Source organism: Calypte anna, chromosome 7, assembly GCF_003957555.1.
Source record: "Calypte anna isolate BGI_N300 chromosome 7, bCalAnn1_v1.p, whole genome shotgun sequence".
In the NCBI taxonomy this organism is placed as follows: domain Eukaryota; kingdom Metazoa; phylum Chordata; class Aves; order Apodiformes; family Trochilidae; genus Calypte; species Calypte anna.
The window spans coordinates 24,069,724-24,078,055 of NC_044253.1; the positions used below are offsets into that span (position 1 = coordinate 24,069,724).

The 8,332-nt window shown below is 44.2% G+C and overlaps 1 protein-coding gene across 8 annotated transcripts in view; it reads right to left on the reverse strand.

Annotated features, from left to right (window-relative positions):
• The window catches only part of SESTD1 (SEC14 and spectrin domain containing 1), a 45,251-nt gene extending 39,153 nt beyond the window's left edge, over positions 1-6,098 (reverse strand). For 2 of the 8 annotated variants that reach the window (XM_030454459.1, XM_030454466.1), the window contains exons 1-3: positions 5,768-5,877; positions 2,721-2,770; positions 2,162-2,264 (exon numbers count right to left, since the gene is read on the reverse strand). The gene's annotated coding sequence lies outside the window, so the exon portion shown is untranslated. Of the gene's footprint in view, positions 1-2,161; positions 2,265-2,720; positions 2,771-5,357; positions 5,473-5,502; positions 5,709-5,767 lie in introns of those variants that run through there. The other 6 variants (XM_030454458.1, XM_030454465.1, XM_030454463.1 and 3 more) reach the window with 6 other exon arrangements.
• Positions 6,099-8,332: the final 2,234 nt, after the last annotated feature.

The window sequence follows — 8,332 nt, forward strand, 5'->3', positions numbered from 1 at the left end:
AAGTAACCACAGAATATGCAAAAATAAGCAATTTGGGAGGCTGCTTTTTTCATATCTTTCTGCATAGCAACAGGTCAATTGAAATGTTACATTCAAAGCATAGCATAGAGGTTTTCCCTTCCTTATCACACCTCCCTAGGACCCATTAAAAAAAAGTATTTATCTCAGATTAAGTCCTTGAAGCTTTACCTAGTCAGAGATCTCATGGAAATGAGACAGCAATCACAAAGTACAAGTTCTACCACAGAAATAGTTTTTGAGTCAGAGGGAAGAAAAATAATGAGTAGTAGAATAAAAACCACATACTCCTATCTCCCTCTCCTAAAAAAAAAAAAAAACAAAAGAACCCACCAAGTTACAAAAGCTAGAAAGAATGAGCTGGGGGGAAATGACTACCTTATCTCTGATTTTTAAGAAACTGTCTGAAACCAGTTCGTGATGTAAGACCACAGAAGGTTCTTATGCCTTCAATACGTCATAAAACTAAGACAGTAAGAGGAAAGAGGTTGGAATATCCCAGGCCACAAGCAGCAGAGTTGAAACAGAAAGCCAAAAAGACAAACAGCTGCACTGATGAGTACAACTGTTGACAGTTTGGAGCAAACAAAAAATAACTTTCCTCTGGGGCGTCAGATTAGAACTTCTTGTTCCTTTCATTACATTTATGTAAGAAAACAATCTAAAACTTCATAACAATACACGCACTTGGCACTGGTTAAAAACACATGTGGCTCAGGCCCCCAGAATCACTTCTCAGGGCCAATACAGCAATACTACAGCCAAATGGAAGCAAGAAGAAATGGTCTTCTAAACTGAAAGCCATAGAGAGTGGTAGTGGTGATGAAAGGGCAAAGAATTGTTTCAGAGGTAAAGTAGGGTAGGCAGTGTAGATATAAGAGATGCAGACACAAAGGCAGTCAAACTTTTTAGGTGGAGAAAACTGACTCAAAACCAGAAAATAAAAAATGAAAAGCTAATAAAAAGACCATTTACAAATCTCTAAAACTTTGAGTTCAATACCTAACAAAGAAAGTTCCCAGCTCAAGAATAAGACTTTGTGTGGACCTTGAAACATCTTGAACAGTTTCCTCTGCATTTTTGAAAAAATATTTATGGTAGTGGCTTTTGGTGCCCTCTCACTGAACAACACACAGGGTAGACAATAAACAATAAAACAGACAATAGGCAATAAAAATCCCTTCCTAAGTAATAAATAATAATAAGTAATGTGTCATTTGAGAACTTTGCTAATCTTAAGCAAACACAAAAGTAGAAAAGACTGAAATATGACCAGCCTGGTACATAAATAATTTGAAACTTAAAAATCTTAAAGAATAAGGTATTTCAGACTTATACTAATTCACCACTGTACAAAAGAATCATCTTTGCTGCCCTTGAATTACAGCGTGCAAGAGAAATAAATCTTTTTTTAACTTGCACAGATGTCTTCAGTTTCTGTGCTCATGTTAAAAATTTCGAACATTTCAGATGCAAACCACAAATTTAATTGGCCACAGCTACCACCTACAGTAACCACAGCACCTCACCTTCTCTCCCACTTCCCTGAAGCAAAACATGCAGCATTCCATTATAAATAATGGTCACATGCTTTCAGATATACAAAAATCTCTAAAAAAGTTCTCCAACCTGCTACTTGAGTAGCTACTTGAGTATAATACTCATACATTTGCCACCAGTATTATTTTCTAGAGTCAAATTAGAATGCAACATGAAAATTAACAAACACTCCAGTAGCAGAGAGGAAACAGACAACTTGCACTGAGGGTATGCTGATCAGAAAGAAACTAACACTTTTACCCACACCTAAAAGTAGGTAAGTGATGGCTCCTTTTATCTATCTACATATATATATATATGTATATATATATATGTTCATTCTTACCCTTTTCTTCAAGAAGGGCAATTTGTTTACTCAAGCTCAGCCATACTTATCATTTAGTGATGAATTATCAAGTTAAGAATTCCATTTATCCTATTATTCCAATACTTTTTTTTTTTGGGGGGGGGGCATAATTGGCCTGGTCAACATCCATCCATCATGACAACTCTCTAAGAACACATATCAAATTCTCTGAATTCTCACATGCTTACTACATGTATCTCCTTTGAATCTTTACTTCCTCAAAGCCCCAAGTCATACCTTCATCTCCTCTTAACTACTGTAACTTCCTTCTTAATGGGTTCTTTATGTCCCAACATTCCAAACTTCAGCTTGTCCAAAATGCAGCAGCTCATCTTCTCACCTAGAAACAGGAAAACAACACTCCATGAGTCTAGAGTCTGCCGTAAGGATAACCTCACTTCAACATCCCTCTCACTCTCATTTAGTATGAACTCTTATGCTTAAACACCCTCAAAGACACAGAGTATATAGCATCTTACATTTTTAAATACTAACACTACATGATACACTGTAACATAGATTGCATGTTTTGCAGTACCTAAACCAAACTAAGGAAGGTAACTTTAGTATCAGAAGCTTTGATTATGGTATAGCACCTTTTAAAGATTTTTAAGTCAACAGATGAAAATGAAGTAAGTTAAAGGCAGCACGAGTTACAGACTAAATAAACTTGGCAAAACCAACTGCAAAGATACTGTTCTATTCAGTGTATTCATGCTGTGTCAAAGCTCAAAAAAATCCAAATATACTGTGTGATATTTTTAAAGACCTTATTTCTGGAAGAAATTGATCTTACCATTGGTCCTAGAACGCAACACTCGGGATACAAGTTAGAGCTCTGGATTCCTGCAAATTAGAAAGTATTTTAGCATACTGTTGGACATTAATAATCTAAAACTTTATTACCTTAGAGGCTGGTAACTAGGGTTTATTACAAAGCTGCATCACAAGGGAGTCAGTATTTCACATGCAAATACTTGTAAGCTAGGCATTCGAGTTGAGTGGGACAGCAGGAATCCTGTATTTTCTACCAAAACATATGGTAGACATCACCCTTGTTTATAATTAGCAGGCAAAGCTCCTGAGGCAGCACCGTAAGCACTGGAGAAGTAACAAGACTCAGAATCCTTGTAGTATGCTTTCAGTCAGAGGTAAACTACACAGAGCTTTAGGCAAAATTGAAAATAGAACAGTGTTAAGTGTTATTGTGAAAAGAGGAAGAAGCTATTCCTACTAAAAAAAATTTACGTAGTTCCTATTTGTATTGGAAGACACAGAATTAAGAGCTATGCTGAGGTTTTACATTTGATGCTAACGCTTCAAGGCTTGGATGGAACCTTGTAATTAACCAAATTCCACCATTCAATTCCATAACAAAACACAGAAATTCACAATTAGTGTACATTGTGTTAGAGGTGAAGATAGGATGCTAAACACATTTCACGGGGTTTACAGCTACTTAGATGCAGCAGGCATTACAGTAATATCTCTTTAAACAAGTTTTGATTGAAAACTACCTACATTACCATAAGTTTTCTAGTCAGGCAAATACACTAATGGCCTCAAAAATGTGTAGAGAAGGCAAGAGACCACAACCATAAATCAGGAACAAGAATATCAATGGCAAGTGCTCAAGATAGCTCGAACAGAGACACGGCAGAAGTCCTGCAACATCATTTCCTTCCCCTACAAGACCCTAAGGTTGGCTTTAGCAGCTTTATCAGAAGCTGTCTAGCAAAGGTGTTCTAAATTTCTCCAGCCACTGACAGCCCCTGGATAACAAAGGTATTCCTCTTCATACTCTGTTCCTAAGGCCTTCCGATAGTTATGCAGCACTGTATGAAGTTGACCATCATGGTCTCCCATACCTCCAGAGTTCCCTACCTACGACTGCTCCTAAGCAGCACCCATCTGAAACTGAGCTGAACTTCACCTGACTCCTTTATTCTTATGCTGGAAATAACAAAGGCACGTACGTTCTCCCTTTACATAAGCTTGGAGAAATACAATCCCACAGCCAATTTAGAATTCTAGTCTACAATTCCATGAGACATCAGGGCACTGTTTCTTGTAAGGAAGCACATACATTTTCTTCTCTTAACTTCTATTTCTAGAAAAACTGATATTACAAATAGTCTAAACTGCAAATCTATCAGTGTATCACTTTAGAAAAAAGTTGGCTGAGGTAACTTTACAGGATTCTTCAAGCAGCAATTTACTATACAAAGAGTTGTGAAAAATCCTAAAATCCATCACTAACAGAACATTGTTATTGTCCTTAATTTTGGTGACATCTTGTGTTTAGTTTCTTCCCCTGACAGAGTAGAGCACGGCCTGCATGTCACCAGCAAGCAGTAGGCCTCTCTGACCAAACTCTGATATTCAGTTTTAATCTGCGGAACACCTTTCCCTTAAGTTTCTGCTTAGTACAGACAATGAGACCAGGACTGTAAAATCTCACATTCAGAAAAATGAAAACCCTTACCAGCACTAAGGTTCATCACCATCACTGCTTCTATATGTACTAAGAGTATTAACCATTTACTATACACTGAACCTTAGCAGACCATGTCACATAATGGCAAAAGGGGTTAAAAAACCTCCTAAACTTCCTCAACACAGTGAAATTTGCTGTGTGAACAAATACAACATCCAATTTTTAGGACAATGCAGACACTGCAATATTAAGAATGCAGAGGACCAGTATTTCCTTTGGGATAAAGAAAGACAAAAGAAGTGACAAAAGCACTTACTAATACCCATCCGTGTAAGCCTTAACCATTTCGATCATTAAGAAAATGGCAAAAACTCAGAAAACGAAGACTTATTATCTGCCAATCGTCTCCACTTAATCAGTTGCTTACATACGCTGATACAAATTCTTTAAGAAAAAAGGCGCCTTGGGGCACCTTGTTCCAACAACTGCCTGGCTAAAATTCTCAGGGGACACCACCAGATACGGGCAGAAAGGCAAAATTACTAGACAATGGAGCTGTCAAAAAATCAAAGAAAAAGCAACCGTGGCTCTGAGAAACCACTGCTTCAGCAGTGAATCAGCTTCCCGACCAGGCAGCACTTCCAGAAACCCAGGACCGGCCGCCGCCGAAGCAGTGACACGGCAGTGACTCGCCCCCACCAGCCCGCCGCGCACCGGGAAAACCCCCAAGAGAAGACGAGCGGATCGGTGAGTCGACTCCCGCCTCCCTCCGGGGAGCTCTCCTTCCCCCGAAGCCTTCTCCTTCCTTCTTTCTTTCCTTCCTTCCTTCCCGACCTTGCCCTGGCAGCCGCGGTGGGGCCCGGCAGGAGGGGGCCGCCGCCCTCCCCCGCCCGCCGTCCGCACAAAGGCAGGGCCCGGCGAGGCGGCAGCGGCCACCCGGGAGCCCCCCCGCCACCGCGGCCACGTATGTAGCAGCGCCACGAACAATACCCAAACCTGTTGCGTGGGTTCCCCCGGACTGTACCGAGCTGCCGTGCCCCCAGCCCAGGAACAGCCGGCAGGACTCACAAAGGGGCAGAGAAACGGGAGGGGTGGGGGTGAAGGAAGAAGTAGTCAAGCTCCGTAGCCGGGCGCCAGGTACCCCGTTACCCGACTGCCGGCCGCGGGGATGCGGCACCGGCCCGGGAGGGCTGTTCTGCCGCAAGGCCGGGCTACCATCGGGTCATCACCGCCCCCCGGGAGGGCCGGCGCCAGCTGCCGCCCTACGGAGCGAGGCGCCCCTCAGCTCCAACGACGACGCCCAGGGAACAAAGCATGGCCAGGCCGCAGGGCCTGCGCTGCGCCCGGGGACAGCCCTCTGCGGGGCGGGGGCGAAGGAAGAGAGACCCTCGGACGCGGATACTCACGCAGCTGCAGCGCTCCGGTTCCCCGAGCTTAGAGGACGCCGGCGGCAGAGCGGGCGGACGCGGGGCGGAGCCTGGACCCGCCCGCTCCGGCCAGTCTGCAGCTGCTGTCCTCTGCCGCTTCGTACCGCCTTGCTGGCCCGGCAGCAGCCCCCAGGGACGGGGGCGGCTCCGGCCCCTCCCCCGTCGGCAAGGAGACAGCGAGCGCCGGGCGCTGCTGGGCCTGCCTGCGCTTCGTTGCCTTCCCTTCAGCCCGACAACCGCCTCTAGGGCGCGGAGCCGCCGCGGCAGCTGCGCGGGAGGCGGCCCCGCCGAGAGGCGGCAGCGCGGAGCCCCACCCCAGCGGCAGACAATGCACCGCTGCAGCCCCGCAAAGCGGGTGACGGGCGCTGTGCCCCGCAGGCCTCAGCCTCGACAGCACCGCCCGGCCCAGCCCCTTCCCGCCGCCTCGGGCTCCCGTAGGTAACGGAGGGGCCATTGTAATTACCCAGCACAAGACACGCTGGAGTCTGACTGCAGGTTTAGTGGCACCAGCAGCCCTGTTAAAATAACAGGGGTCGTGGTTTACCATTGGGAGCTCCACATGCGCGAGTTCATGTTGAATGAAGTCAGATTGATCGCAGGTGATAACTGGCAGTCGATAATGCCTCAGGCAGATGTCGGCTTCCACCCGCGGCTCTTGACTGTCAGCGTTTCAGTAATCTTAACCGTAACTCGTATTTAGTTTCTCCTAGATTGCAGTTTCCTAACCTGTTGTCCGTCCAGGCTCCTTCAAAAATTGTGAAACTTGTCACATCACGACTGAAGTAATACAAGCAAAAATGCGCAATGAAATGCTGTGAAGAAAGCCAGCCAGGACAATTACCTTGCTTTCAGTCTAACTGCCCTAGGGTCAAGTTGCTGTCAGTCACAAATCTGCTGCTGCACACATCATTTTAGGCCATGTAATGGCTTAAAGAAAACAAAACAACAACAACAACAACAAAAAACCAACAACACAAAAAGAGCAACTGAATATCATTTGCTAAGTCTCATTCCAAATATGAAAACTGTCTCACATAGACTGCAACTGCTTGGTTTCTCCCCTCAAAGCACAGTTTGCAAAACCACTGCCATTTTCCTCCTTTGCTAGTGGCTGCCAGTCACCATCTGCCGAAGCAATCAACCTCAGCATCACCATCACAGTACGCCTGTGGTACTGACCTCAGCCCTGGCCTCTGCTAACTCCAGAAGCTGCCCCTCTCTCAGCACTTCAACTCACTGGACATGCAAGAGCCAAAGACAAAAATAATTGTTATGAGAATTTTCAGAAGAGGTATATTAGGCAAGGCCTGTCAGCCTCCAGAATGTATCTGCTCTGTCCGGTATTTCTTTCCTGGAAGAATACCTAAAACATCAACATAAAAAGAAGAGGAAGAGCTAATAAATACCTAACAACTTGTAGAGATAAACAGAGGTATGTGATCTTCATCAGTTTCCCACCAACATTTTCCCACCACTTCCCCTCAGTAATTGCTGTAGAGAACCATATAAATTATTTTGTACTTTAATAAAGAGGAAAATTTTAACTATATTTCACAAGCGTGCGCTAATGTGTCGGATACAACTTTTAGGTCACTGTTCTACATTTATGCTTATTTATTGCATACTTCTGGTCAGAAGGTAAGACAACAGAAAGAGGGTTTCACTGCTCTTAAGATCCCACAGGCTGTTTCTTTGTAATCTCTGACCATAGGACAAACAATGGTTCAGAACACTAGATAAATGAACTGATACCAGCACCAATGTCCAGCACAAGCGTAAACTCAGTGCAGGACACTGACACGTCTTTAAAAGGAACAAAACTAAAATCAACAAAGGGAAAAATATATCTGACTTCATACTGAGTTTTTCTTTGTTATTTCACACTTCTAAAAACCTCCATAGTGCAGACATTACATTCTCTTGGCCATTCATATCACATAGCCTGTACAATAAATGAAAGCACATGTGTTTATTACAAGATGATGCACTGTTAGTGGTTTTGCTTTGGCTCATGGATCTCAAACTTTTTGGTACATGTGAATTAATTAATCTTAATAAAATTTCTCATACAAACTTTTCTGAGAAAAGAAATACAGGTCACTAGGACAGAGACCAAACTTCTCATTTTTCCTGGTCACAGGTGGAATCTCTTCTCAATGAACGAGTCTTCTCCTGCAGAGAGAAGGAGCAGAACTCTTGCAGCAACTTCCCAATTTTAGTATTTTTATTAGTGATATAGACAGTGGGTCAAGTGCATCATCAGCAGGTTTGCAGGTGACACCAAGCTGAGTGGTGCTGTGGATATGCCAGAGGGATGGGATGGGATGGGATGGGATGGGATGGGGTGGGGTGGGGTGGGGTGGGGTGGGGTGGGGTGGGGTGGGATGGGATGGGATGGGATGGGATGGGATGGGATGGGATGGGATGGGATGGGATAGGATGGGATGTCATCCAGAAGGATCTGGACAAGCTGGAGAGGTGGACCTGATGATGTTCAACAAGACCAAGTGCAGGGTCCTTCACCTGGGTCAGAACAATCTGTAC